Genomic DNA, 14585 nt, shown 5'->3' on the forward strand with positions numbered 1-14585 from the left:
CTTCCAGGCATGTGGTTATTTGTATGATTCTATATGACCTACTTTATATATCTCCATGTTTAGTGTGTTTATTTTAGCTTGTAAAGTACAGAAACATCTTATTTCCTTTTCATTACAATTAGCCCTTGACATTCAACAACATAAGCTATTTGTAATCAAATCTAGGTTTCTTTTTTTTTTCTAAGAAGGATAATTCTTGCTCAGTTCTGATATTCCTTATTATTAAAACTGTCAAAGGTATATTTTAGAAAAATCAAAGCAACCAAAATAAAACAAAAGCTATTTAAAAATGCAATGAATTGTATATGCATGGAAAATAGATGGTTCAGCTCAGCACAAATTTTTTCTTGTGTCTTATCTGAATATTACTGTTTCTCTGGTTCCTCCCATTATCCTCATTCACTTTTAGATCCCTCCAATATCTAGTATGTTAGGCAATAAGCCAGCTCCGATTCATCTCTCAGAGAGACCAAGCTTTTTTTTTTTTAATAGTTCAGAAATTTTATTCTAATAGCTTTAATTACAGTTCTTGTTTGTCAAAATGAAAACTGAAAACAAGTATACAAAACAGTCTACTAATTGTGTATTGAAAGCAGTAAGAGTTTCCACAACACCAAACAAACCAGTTCTGAATTTTTCCCCAAGATAAAATTTAACAGCTCCAGCTTCTTCAGTGCTTATCAAAATAAAAAAAAAAAAAAAAAAAAGTAAAGATCTTTATTTTTTTAGATGGCAAATCTGATCCTTGTAGTAATGAGGGGTAGTAAAGGACATTTCACACATATACAGATAGGGGGACTGTTCCAAAAAGGGACCGAATACTTCTAGAATGGAATGACTCCCCAAGCTCTCACGCTCAATTTATTTTGTTTCAAAACCTAGACACCATAGAGAAATGCCTGGTGTTCCTGACTGTGTCTTTGAAATATCTCCAGCCAAGCATTGGGGCTAATGTAGGCTGTGCTTACTGTGGAGAGGTTTCAAACAGAAGCACCACACACACACTTGACCAAAATTAAAAGGCTGGTGTTTTGTTATCCAAATATGCCAGAAAACTTTTCTCACTGTTTATAACCAGCCATAATTGTGTCCTTCCTAAGAATTATTCAAGTGCAATGGAGAACTAATAACAGCCTGACCTGAACTGAAGGGGAGAAAAAGTCTAGTTATAAATGGCTTATGATTGAAAATCTAACGCTCTCAATGTGCAGCTTGCTCTGAACCACAACCTCAAAGCTTTTTTTCCTAATAAGTATCCATGTGAGCACAAATACAAGCGCAAACTCTATGGAATACATAAAGATCCAAAGACATAGCATTACATGAATCTCTATTTTTAACTATGCCAAATTGATCACTTGTTTGATTTGTATCATCATTTCTCAAGTTTAAAAGAGAAACTGCAGACAATTACAATGGTCTGGTATTCAAGTTGTTACTGCAAAACCTACACTAAGCATATTTCTCTGTTCTATGTGATCATGTGTTTTACTTGTCTTTTTTTTTAAATTTTTTTTGTTATTAAAAAAATACACTGAGTTCAGGTTAAAAACCAACCACCAAAATGGATCTCAACACAGATCTCTCAAGCCAATAGGAGTAGTATTGCGCTCTGCTGCTGCACATTAACCCCCAGCAGCCCAAGTGTCAATGTGCTCAAAATCCCTTCCCAGTACTAAATGGTGAGTTGATTTTTTTTACAATAAAAAAAGCTGAGTAATATTGCATAGGAGTGCCAGAAACAGCCCCATTGGAAACAAAAACTATTTACATTAAATAAGAAACCTGTGTTTCAGGCCTGTATTCGCCATATTTACAGCATGGTGCAATACATACTGTGACAATGGGTAGGAAAAAAACAGCTTCCGGCACTCAGTACCACAAAGTAGCACAGTTTGCCACATGAGAGTAAAGGGAAGGGCGAATAGGAAGAGATAAGAGGGAGAGAAGGAAAGAGGGAGGAGGAACTTTTGTTGATTCATTTCTGGTCTCGGAGCTGATTGGACAACCAGTCCAGTCCTTCATGGAGCCCATCCCCACTAGTGGCACAGGTGACTTGTATTTACCAGTTTCTGTGACTAAGAGTATGCAGTCCAATTTTATCTGTGATTTCAGCTGCATTCATGGCATTAGGAAGATCCTGTTTGTTAGCAAACACTAATAAGACGGCATCTCTAAGCTCATCCTCTGCCAACATTCTCATCAGTTCTTCTCGGGACTCATTCACTGGTTCTCTGTCATTACTGTCAACCACAAAAATCAGTCCTTGTGTGTTCTGGAAGTAATGGAACCACAGGGGTCGTATCTTGTCCTGGCCACCTACATCCCACACTGTGAAGCTAATGTTTTTGTATTCTACACTTTCTACGTTGAAACCTATAGTGGAAATAGTAGTTACTATTTCACCCAGCTTCTGTTTGTACAAAATAGTAGTCTTTCCTGCAGCATCCAGACCAACCATTAGGATCCGAATTTCTTTTATGCCAAAGACCCCCTTGAAGAGATTAGCAAAAATATTCCCCATGGTTCAAGTGTGATGTATTGAACATTGGCAAAAGAAACCTCCCCTCTCCTGAGCCTCAGGCTTCCCATTTCCTCACCCGTGAACGTGAGCGGCAGCCGCTCCTTTTTATCGGCTCTCCAGGCGTTGGTTTTGCTCCCACAAGATTGAGACCAAGCTTTTACTCTAGACTGAATTTTATTTCAATTTCAAGAGTCAAGTTCCAGTATAGGAGCTCAAGTCTTCACAACTAACACCACTGGAAGATACAGACATTGATGAATTCAACACTTACATAATATTGACAGCAAAGTAAAGGAGTAATTCCCACATTCCTTCTGTGGATTTTTTTTTTTAATAAAGCTATTTAATGTAGTCAGAATCTCTTCTTCTCTAACAGCTGTTCAGCTCAGAACTTTAAAAAAAAGGGCGTAATGAAACAAGTTCACCCTAACCCTGTGGCATTTCTGAAATATCAAAGTATTGATCAGAAACATTCCAGGGGACAGTGTGATGAGCTTTGTTTAGTAGTTTTTACTGTTGTTTGTCTGCTCACTTTGTTGTTTGTTTTAATGGATCCCTTTGGCAGTCTGGTGAAGTCTATGGACTTCTCAGAATAATGTTTGTAAATGTGTACAATAAAATGCAAAATTTTTCTTTTTTTCTTTTCTGGGGGCATTTGGGGGCTAAGTGACTTGCCCAAGGTCACACGGCTAGTTTTATGTGTTAAGTGTCTGAGGCTGGATTTAAACTCAGGTCTTTCTGACTCCAGGACCAGTGCTCTATTCACTGTGCCACCTAGCCACCCCAAAATATTTCAAAGAAAACAAATTATATTGAAATATATCACAGAGAGAGGAAGACTGTAATCAACTGGGGCCTATTGACCAGTCTAACAACTACATTAATTTCAAAATAGTGATGAGTAAATGACATCTCATAATATTTATTATAACTAATATGATATGAAAATATCTGATATCTATTGATGACAATGTAACAGGTACTGCTAATAATACTGAGTCTGTTGCCCTTATATATGATGAAAGGAAATGCTAAATTTTAGGGATTAGTAAAAATGAAGATCTAAGTGCTTTTCCTTCCCTAAATTCACAAACCTCTTGAGATTCTATGGACTCCTAAGTAAGAACTCCTCAACTAGATTATGAATTAGTTATTTTATACAAACCTTTCTGAGCCAAAACCTGCAAAAAAAAAAAGAATCATATAATAGATAGAAACTATACCTGAACCTACACCATTAAAAGAAACATTGTATGAGAGAAAAAAATAGTAATAATATAAAAATTAAATTCTTAGAACTCCCTCTCTAAAGTGGTCTTTCCTATAAACTTAAATCATGTTCCAGTTGGAAATAGCACAAGCAAGCTCAGAGACCTTTACCTTGTGGTCCTGATTTTAAGGGGTCTTACTGATCTGATCATTTCAGAGACAACCTAAAGTTTCCAATCTCACACTACAGGAAGAAATAATACAGATTCTGGTGAGTGTTACAAAGGGAAGAAAAAGCAATTAGACAGAAATTGTAGGCAATGAGGAGTCAGCTAGAAGGATAGAAAAAAGATCTGTGTTCATGTGGAAAGGGGGAGGAACTGACTATCATATTAAGGAGAGAGGAAAAGGAAAGAGGGAAACAGAATGACAGTAAAAAAAAAAGGAGTAATTCCCATATATTTTCTGTGGAATATTGTTTAAATAAAACTAGATTGTACGCAATCAGAATCTCTTCTCTATCAAGAGAAATTATTACAACAGAAATTCTGAAAAAAACTGAGCCTGGAGTGGGGGATCCTAAAAAACAATCTCTAATTTAATCCTAGTTCACAAATATATGGACCGAGAGAGGCTCACAAAACAAAAGAATGAATTAGTAAAAACCCAGAGAGGTCAAAACAGAGTTAATGTGCATGTTATTACAAAGTAAAATTACACAAAATTCCTCAATACAAAAGATAATTCTTAGGATTTCTCAGAGATCATTAAATGAAACAAAACAAAATTCCAAGATAGTCACAAAAGCTTAATCTATTTTAAAGTAAGGCATAAGGAGTTAAATTATGCTGAAAATCAGAACTTTTTATGTGAATTTAAAAAAAGAGGACCTAGAAGAGGAAATGGTAAAGTTGTAATTCAAAAACAAAGAAATGGAAGATAAGAAGTCAGAAAAAAGGCCAGGGCCCTCAGAAGGGTGCCTCGGCGACCCAGGATACCGGCTCCGCTGAGGCCGCGGCGTTCACAGGAGAAGAGCCCAAGGTCTCGTCCCAGCAGAGCTCTGGGATCATGCTACAGGGCCCGGAGGACAGCATGAAATCTTCCTATGCTCTTTAGCCGGGGAGGGTTTGCGGAGGCTTCCTGTCGCAACCCCACTTGCCGCCCCACCCCCCACCCCCGCCCCCTGCAGTGCTGCTACTGGGGACCTAACACTCAGGGGCAGCACTCCTGGGAGGTGCTGCAAGTACCCGAGCCCGGCTCCCCGGTGCTGCCCCTGTGCCCCGAGTCCCAGGAGCCCCGGGAGCCGCTGCCGCGGGGCCGGTGCCTCGTCCATAACTGGGTGGAAGAGAGCCATCAACGAGCTGGACTGGATCGCAAATCATAAGGAAAGCGAAGGTTTCCGCTACCGCCACGGACACTTGGTCCTGCTGACCCTAAAGCTGTCCTCCCCCCAGGCCTCCAGGACCACTCACAAGGATTCCTACCAGCACCCAGGGAATTCTCGAAGAGCTCTCCGAGGTACACATGAAGACTAAGGAGAGAAAAACTCAGGAAGGAGTGAGAAAGGGTGATAATGCAGTTCGAAACTGAAATTGAGGCCAAATTTCTCTTCCCCATTCTCTCTCCTCCCTCCCCCCCCCCCCCCAACGGACCTGTGCCTCCCCTGTCCCATCCTTGCCCTAGAGAAGAGAGAAGCTATGCTGGAGCTGCTTCTGCAACACCAGATCCAGAAGGAAATGGACCCAGACTTGAATCCACCAATGTGTTTCAATTATGAGTCCATAACCCACCATGATTATCAGAGGGAGCTCGATCGACCTGGACCACCACCTCCCACCAAGCCTCACAGCCTGCAGGAGCAGCCAGAGACCTACTGGCTGCAAGGGGCATCAAAACTTCCCGGTATCAGCCATATTCAGACATATGATAACCTATTTCGAAAAAAATGTACTTTCTCAACACCTGTTCATCTGTTCATGGAGCAGCCCTTACCCTGTGGCCCTGAGGTAGGAGAGAAGCAGATTGGATAATGGAATGGGAGAAATAAATCATACAATTAGCTATTAAAAAAAAGTCAGAAAAAAGAAAAGAATATATTAATTTCACACAAATGAAAATAATTATTCTTATAGGAAGGATAACAAGAGAATTCTTAAAGATCATATGATTTCTAAAGTAACATAAAATTTATGAATACAAGTAATAATATAAGACAATTACTCAAAGTTTGTGAATGTAAACAACATAGCACTGATCCCATTGCAAACTCTTAATACTTATAAAAATGAAAAGAAATTAAGGGAAGAAGTAGTCCATTGAAAATCTAAGTGGAAAGGATGGTAGATTATCTTCTTATAAACCTTTCAGTGTCCAATAGGAGAGGAATCAATTTAATCTAGATTGGCAATACCCTGACACCATACTAGGATAATAGCCTAAAACAAGAAAACAAACAAAAAAGAACCTTTTTTCCCTTGACACTTCTCCAAAGTTTGACTCCTATAGCTACTAAAAAGATATTCTGATAATTACCTGAAATCTACTAGAAACTAAGAAATGTTATTCCTAAGCACTCCAAATCAGGCCGCAATGATGAATAGTGACATGAAAAGTTTGTAGTAATTCTCTCATTAATTTTTCTGCTTATTAGAGTATATCTGCACATATACTAACACTATGATTACCTTCCTCAAAATACCTTCAATTGCTTTCCCTTTCACATGATTGGTGAGAAGGCTCACTATTTGTGCTCTCCTTTAGGGAATCCATTCTAATAGTCATCATTCAAACCTTCTCAGTTTTAAACAATTTATCTCCTCCCAGTACCAAAATTTAAGTCATTGGCAACAACTTGAATATAAAATTGATTTTGATATAAATCATCTTGGCATTAAAATCCTTTACGTTCTGGCAATAGCCTACCTTTCCAAGATTATTTCACATTAATTCAACTTCATGGACTCTCCACGCCAGGCAAATAGGCTTGCTTGTTCTCCCTCAAAACTGGCATTCCTTCTCCCAACTCCATAGTTTAACAGATATTGTGTCCCATGCCTATAACATAATCCCTTCTCACCACCACCACCCCTGCAAAACAGGTGTTTTTTTCTTTGTCAGATTCAGAATTTTTTTTAACCTTTCATTTCAGGGAAAAAAGTTGGAGTCTACAATCTTATGAATTTCAAAAGGTCTAGAGCCATCTAGAAATTGGGGAGTCCAGGAGTCTAGGAATCTTAGAGTTGAATCCATTTTGCATTTTTTATCCAGGCTAGTAGTAATGCCCCCAGCAAGGCAGAATGACTTTCTGGACTCATTCAAACATTATCTGAGATGACTCATATAACATCAATGCTGCATTTGGATGTTAACTTGCTGAAACCAATGTGATAAGAAAAACTGTGCTCAGTTTGAACCTAGAATGAGAGAGTGAACCCACTGATGAGTGTACCTGTCAGAAAATGTTTGTATTTTGTTGTTGCTATATCTTAGAGATGCATATCACTTTGTTAAAGAAAATTAATAGTAATTGGTTAAATAGAAATAGTTTTCTAGTCATTGCTGAATAACAGTGAGGTAAATAATACCTGAAATGGGAAGTCAAGCCTATGATAACAGACACATTAACCTCTCAAAGACACATCTAGAACCCTGAGGGGGAGATATAATTGGTCTGGGCCTGGAATAGTGAGCCCACAGTATACTCTCTACGTAGATCTTTCCTGCAACCTTGGTAATAGTATTGTGCCTTTTTTTTAAGCAATTGGGGTTAAGTAACTTGCTCAAGGTTACACGGCCAGTTATTTCTGGGTGTGGTGCTAAGTACCTGAGCCCAGATTCGATCCCCAGGTCATCCCGACACTGGGGCCGGTCCTCTTTCTCACTGAGCCACCTGGCCACCCCAGTATGTGCCTTTCTTAAATAATTATGGATACCTTTAATTTAATTTTTTGTAACATATTTAGCAATATTTGCAATGGGTGCATAGAGACCTGGGCTTAGAGTCTAGAAGTTTAGAGTTCAAATCTGGCCTCAGATACTTAATAGCTGTGTGATCCCTGACAAGTCACTTAACCTCTCTTCATCTTGATCCACTTGAGAAGGGAATGGCAAACCATTCCAGGTTCTTTGCCAAGAAAACCCCGTGGACAGTACTCAGGTACTCTCATTCACCGGGTCACCAAAGAATAGGACAGAACTGAACAACAAACATATGACCTAGGGTTCTTGTACCCAATTTCATTTAGAGGCAGCTTGTAACTCAGTGCTGGACCTGGAGTTAAGAACTGAGTCTAATCCAATTTCAAACACTTCCTATCTGTAGAACCCTGGGCAAGTCACTTAATCTCTGATTGCCTGATAAAGAATCTTCTGGATTCACTGGAGAAGAAAATGTCAGACCACTCCTTTGTCTTTGAAAGAAAATCCTGTGGACAGCTCTGTTCCATGGGGACATGAAGAGTTGAGTCATGTCTGGGTGACTGAACAACATTGTTTTACATCATGTGTTCCTGAAAAGGACCAATAACACCAGGAGGGTGATGTCTTGACTGGCAAGCAAATTAGATTTAAGTGAAGCAGAGCTGGGTAAAGTTATCAGCCTCACTCTCCCCTGTATAGTCACAGGATTCTAGTGGCAAGACATAAATAGTGACAACTGGAGATGGCCCCAGATACAGTGGGAGACCTTGGTCTTTTTAAGCTAAGGTCTTCCTCAGGTCTCAGTTTATCTGAAGTAACACCCATGACTGAATGGCAAGAACAAAAATAAAGATGCCTCATTTTCTCACCATTCTTTGATATAGTTCTAGAAATATTCACAAAAGCAATAAAAAAGAAAGAATTAAAGGCATGAACATTGGACAAAAAAAAGCTAAAAGTATCTCTTTAGACAAATGATATGATAGTTTATTTAGGAAATATTCAGAGAATTAGCAAATAAACTAATTGAGAATAGTGTTTTCATGATTAGTAGGATAGTAACTAAAATAATAAAATTGTCCCTTTTTCTACATAACAATAATAAAATTCAGGAGAAAATAATATAAAGGAAAATCTTCAGCATATTTACAAAATACATAAAATTTCTGGGAGTCAAATTAGTAAAGCACACACAACACTTGCATAAAAATAGTAACAAATAATTGTAAGGATACTCATTCATTGCTGAGCTATGAAGTTATAGCAAAAGTATAATACTACCTATATTAATTTACAATCCTAATTTATATGAACCAAATTATCAAGGGTATACTTATAGAAGTTGGGAAAATTCATTTGCAGGAATAAAAGATAAAATCTCAAAGAAAAAAATAGTGAAAGAAGTATAAATGAAAGCTGAAATGGCATTTTCAACTTTGATTTTCTAAGCATAGAGGAAATCACAAAAGATAAAATAGGCAATTTTGTTCAAATTGAACTTAAAAAATATTTGCATAAAGTTGATGCTAACTGAGGAAAACATTTTGGCATGAAATATTTCTTATGAAGACATAATCTTTGTGATATATAAAGAATTAATGCATATCTAAGACAAGGTTCATACATGAAGGGAGTGAAGTTTTCACTGTTATTCTTTGGACCCTTGTGTGGGCTACAAAACTGTTTCTCAAGATTTATTTTTCTCTATGGAACAAAGATTATATCTTCCTTCTAGTTAATGAAGGTCCAAGGAAAGGGTGTAGGTAATAAGGTCATCTAGTCCTTTATGTTGACTGTGCTTCCAAAATACTTTTGTGCAATAAAAAAGATTGTTTTTTGCACAAAAGTATTTTGGAAGCACAGTTTGGAAGCACAAGGCTATGGAGAATTTGGAAGAACATATGAAGTTATATAAGTTTATTGATAGAGAAGTAAACAAATCCAGCAAAACAACAATAATTTCAAGGGTGTAAGTTGAAAGAACTCTAGTCAGATCTTCAAAACTGTACTTCAGAAAGAGAGTTTTCTTGCAGTTGTTGAAGATTTCCCTCATCTGATAAATCTGTGTACCAAGAAAATGACAAGTCCATGACTTATCTATCCCTATCCAATATGAAACCAAGAGTCATTCCCCAAATGGACATGTGATCAAGAAATACAAACAGTTCTCAAAAGAATTGCAAAAAACTAAAATTATTATTGGGAATTTGGAGCAGTGTAATGCCAAGCAAAGGCAACTTCCCAAGGGTCAAAATACCAGCATAGGTGCTCTCCATTTTATTCAGTGACAAATTAAGAACAGAGAAGATCAAAATATAGCATCATTCAAAATTCAGCATTCACCAAGTATAATTTTATAATTTCTAAGTAATACTCTACCCCTAGATATTATAATTCATTTAATCAAGCCCAAAGACCCCCTTCTAAGTACTACTCCACCCCTAGGCTGTACATTCATTTAGTCAACCACAAAGCCCCTCTTCTCAAATGGAGATTAGTTTCCAATCATAAGTAAAGTACATTCCTTTGGTGAATCACAGAGCACAAAAAGGTCAAAAGTTCCCCACCCTTGGATCACAACTGAGTCTACCCCAGAGTTACAACAAGCTTAAGCACAACATTTCATTCCCAAAGAGAGGTCTTTTCTTCATCTTGACCCGAGGTGAGTTCTCAGCAATCTTTGTTCCTGGGGGGACAAAGCTTAGCAAGGCCACAAGATACATAGCCAGTGTCTTTATTAATTCATTCTTTGTCTGCAGAACAGTTCTAGGACCCCTGAAAACATTAGCAAAACCATCTTCCAGGATTTCTGTAAACATACAACAAGAAAATCCTTCTTCAGGGCTTCTAAACCAACAGCAAGGCTCCAGAACCTCTGCAACAACAGCATTGGCCTTTACCAGTGGGAACAATTCACTCTCTATTCTGCAGAACAGTCTCAGGAGCTCTGAACCAACAGCAGGGTTCCAGAACCTCTGCAACAACAGGACTGTCTTTCACCAGTGAACAAATCTGGCAAAATAAAATCAAAACAGACAATGTACCAGCATAACAGTCATGTCTCCTTAGTCCTTGGCAGCTCTGGGTGGCAGCTCTCAAAAGTCCTGGGCAATTCAAACTGGCCCTCAGCAATCCTCTCCGTCTCTCTCTGCCTCCAAGATGCTGTTTCCAAAAAGTTCTTCTGCCTCTCTCTTTGCTTGTGTCTCTCTAAATTTCCTTCACCAACTCCTCCCAGTTCAGCACTCTCTTTTCACATCAACAAGTCCATCCCACAAGTGGGATTTACAAGCTCTGGGTTTTAACACAATCAATTAAAAAACCAAGCCAATACAGGGGGATCTTTAAATTCCATTATTATTACAAGCAGTAATTAAAAAATGAAGAATACTAGACTAGTAGCTAAGAAAATTTGAGTTTAACCTTTATTTTAGAGAGTTAATAGATATGTGACCCTGGAAAAATTATATAACTTTTAAAAGCCTCAGTTTCCTCATCTGTAAAATCGGGATAACAATAATACCCACCTCACAGGACTGTTGCAAGTCTCAAATTAGATAATATACATAAAGTATTTTTTAATTTCAAATTATTATGTCAGCTAATTATTAATAAAATAATTAATAATAACAATAATAAAAGCCTTTATCCTCCCTATAGCACATGACCTCTTCCTCAGCTCACCTCTATATTCTGCTCCAGTAGCAGCCTTGCTATGTTTTGAGCTCACTGTCCATGAGAGTCAATGTTCCATACTCTCCACATCCCCCACAGGTAACTCTCTTGGGTTTTCTATACTCAGCATATCTGACCTCTTTCACCTTTCATCTCAACTGAATTTGTCTTATTGTTTGCTTCTTATAGGTTTGTCTTATGGTGCTTGCCATGAGTACCAGAATTGCTGGTTCCATTTCTATTCTTATATGTGAAGAGATACCATCTGAGAATCTGCTTTCGAGTGCTTTTATATTACCCCTGACAAGCTGAGTATATGCCAGCTAATGTTCACCTCCACTATTCCGACTAGTAATGAGATGATACGTGTATTCCAGAGAAAGTAAGGTGAAATGAATTGCATTTGTTTTACAAGCTAATATGCCATGATTTCTTTGTACTTATCACATGAAATGACAACCCCATTTAAAGGAAATCTTTTAATACGTGGGTTGGGCTTAGGAGTTAATCTACTATTATGATTTCAGTTAGGCTATCTTGCATTGTAATCCCAAAACTGGAAAAAGTCAGGTTTTAGTTCTCAACATTGACAAACACAACTGATTTGAGATAAATTCTTTGAAATAATATAATATGGAAAGAATAAAAGAAAATACAATATGAAAGAAAAAAAAACTGGAGATTACCCTGTATATTCATTGATTTCATTCAGAAGTTCATAGGTAGTACCCAGGAGTGTGGGGGAGGGGAGCAGTATAGATTAGTTAGCTTCTACTCAAATATATTTACATAGTTAATTAAAGGCTTTATTACATTGTTCTTACTTATATTTATCAAGATGATCTTATCATCTTTTGCTCTGTAGGCAAATATCCAATCCAATCCAACACATATCAAAATACCATGAACAAGTTTATATTCTATCAAGGGGATTTTATTGTTATGTCATATCTGACCTTTTGTGACACAATTTGGGATTTTCTTCACAAAGATACTAGAGTGGTTTGCCATTTCCTTCTATGGCTCATTTTGCAGATAAGGAAGCCAAGGCACACAGGATTAAATGACTTACTCAGAGTCACACAGTTCAAGTCAGAGACCAGATTTGAACTCAGGAAGGTGAGATTTCTTGATTCCAGATCCAGCACTCTATCCGCTCTTCCACCTAGTTCACTTATGGAGAAGATGCAATATGTATACCAATGAGTGTACATGCTATTGTTGAAGTAAAGGAAGAGCATTAATGATCAGGGAAGTCATGTAAGAAAGGACAGAAGTTGGCACCTGAGCTGGGATTTGGAAGAAGCTATAGAATGGAGTAAGAGAAGTAGTTGTATCCCTGACATGGGAGACTACCTTTACAAAAGCATGGAGGTGGGGAAAAGAACAACCACTTTGCAGAAAAAAAGTAGGATAGTTTTTGTTTGTATGTTTGGTTGTCTGTTGTTTTTTGTTTTTGTTTTCTTTTTTTTTTTGGGGGGGGGGGGTTGAACTGTAAATTCTATCAAGTGGAATAACATAACCTAGAGAGACTGCATCCTGACTGTGAAGGACTTTAAATTCTAAACTAGATGAGCAATCACTGCTCTTCAAATTCAGGGTGAAGCAGAGGGCTTCAATTCATGTAGTAGAAGAATAAACATTAGTTATAAGTGAGTAAGACCTTAATAGTCAGTGTGAGGAAATTTTTCCTAAAGTAAAGACCGTAAGTAGCAAAACTTCTCATCATTGCTCTAGAAGAGGAAGAACACATTAAGGATAATAATTCAAACTTGTAGAACCACTCCTGGACTGACAGGGGGCCTGTAATACTGTGCCACTTTCTGGTGTATACCAAGTCATGGTTTTTGTCAAGTTCAGTTCTGGGGAAATTGGCTTCTAATGAAAGAAAGCTTTTTGTTCCCATACTCTTTGGTTTAATAACCAAAGTTTCCCAGTCCCAGTGCCCCAGAAAGTGATTTTTACTTATTGTTCATGTATAGGACCTCTCCTAAAAAAGGAGAGGCATAAGAAAGTACTCAATGTACAATGTGAGTCAAGTATTTTTTTCCAACACACAAAAAAGAATGTAAAATGGGAAAACTCACGAGTTCATGGATAATAAATTAAATAAGACTCATTAGCAAATTATTACTCCTTCTATCTACTAGAGGCAGGTAAGTGATACAGTAAACATAACATCGGATCTAGAGTTAGAAAGTCCTTATTTCAAAATTGACTTCAGACACTTAATAGTTGTTTGACCTGGACAGCAAAATTAACTTCTTTTTGCCTCAGTTTCCTCATCTATAAAATGATGACCTACCTCCCAGGGCTATTGTGAGCTTCAAAAAAGATAATATTTGTAAACTACTTTGTAAACCTCAAAGCATTTTGTAAATGTTAGCTATTAATTTGCTGAGAGGTTGATGCTTAAATTTCATCAAACTACAGAGTTGTTTGGGAATTTCTAATTATGACTTTTACATTTTTGTTCAACATTGCCTACCCAACTCCAATGCAAGTCTGCTGATAAAAATGATCAGGTATAGGCCTATTCTCTTACAGTGGTCAATTTATCCAGTGAAGAAGCTTCTCTTACTCCCAACTTACTTTTCATTGGGCCCAGAACTTCCACACTTTTGTAATTCAAAATTGCCTCCAATCCTGGAAATATCCACCTAAAGGATCATGTTTGGACACCTCTTCTGTCACTGTATCACAATGTCTAATTTGGTGCTGCCTATTCTGGGAACAGGTGGTGACAAGCACTAGTGATGTTTCTGGGCAACAACCCTGACATTTTGACATCACCATTACAAAAACTACTCCCTGGTTTGTAGGGCTCGGGAATCTTTTTTTTTTAATTTTTTTCTGCTACTTTTCAAAAATACCAAGGCATTTTTCAGAATGTCATTTATCAGCCAATGTCAATGGCCAAATACTGGACAAGTAAAGTTTGTTTTGTTAAGACTTTGGCAGGGTGTTGTAATAAATTGTTTAAATTATAAGAGTAATATTTCTCCATGATATCTTTAAAGGTCAAGAAGCATATCCTTGTCATTAGGAGAATCTGGGTTGTAAATGCTGGTGTACTGGCCAAATATCAATCTAAGTAATGATACTTTCTCTTCCTTGACTTCTATTCATTATTCCTTTTGCCTTTCTATTTAATGTTCTTAGTGGTAGGTGTTTCTAAAATGCAACTATCTTATACCACAGTGGCTATGTTTTAGAGATGAGTGGAATAATCTGATATGATTGTCAATACCATTGAATTTTA

General features: G+C 37.4%; 2 pseudogenes; one reads left to right on the forward strand and one right to left on the reverse strand.

The window, feature by feature from the left end:
- Positions 1–1507: 1507 nt before the first annotated feature.
- On the reverse strand, positions 1508–2662 carry LOC138145867 (ADP-ribosylation factor 1 pseudogene; annotated as a pseudogene).
- Positions 2663–2934: 272 nt separating this feature from the next.
- On the forward strand, positions 2935–5763 carry LOC138145824 (sperm-associated antigen 8-like; annotated as a pseudogene).
- The last annotated feature ends 8822 nt before the right edge of the window (positions 5764–14585 follow it).

Source organism: Petaurus breviceps, unplaced genomic scaffold (genome assembly GCF_028583685.1).
Source record: "Petaurus breviceps papuanus isolate PSGF00001 unplaced genomic scaffold, PetGlider_PUasm1.0 90750, whole genome shotgun sequence".
Lineage (NCBI taxonomy): Eukaryota > Metazoa > Chordata > Mammalia > Diprotodontia > Petauridae > Petaurus > Petaurus breviceps.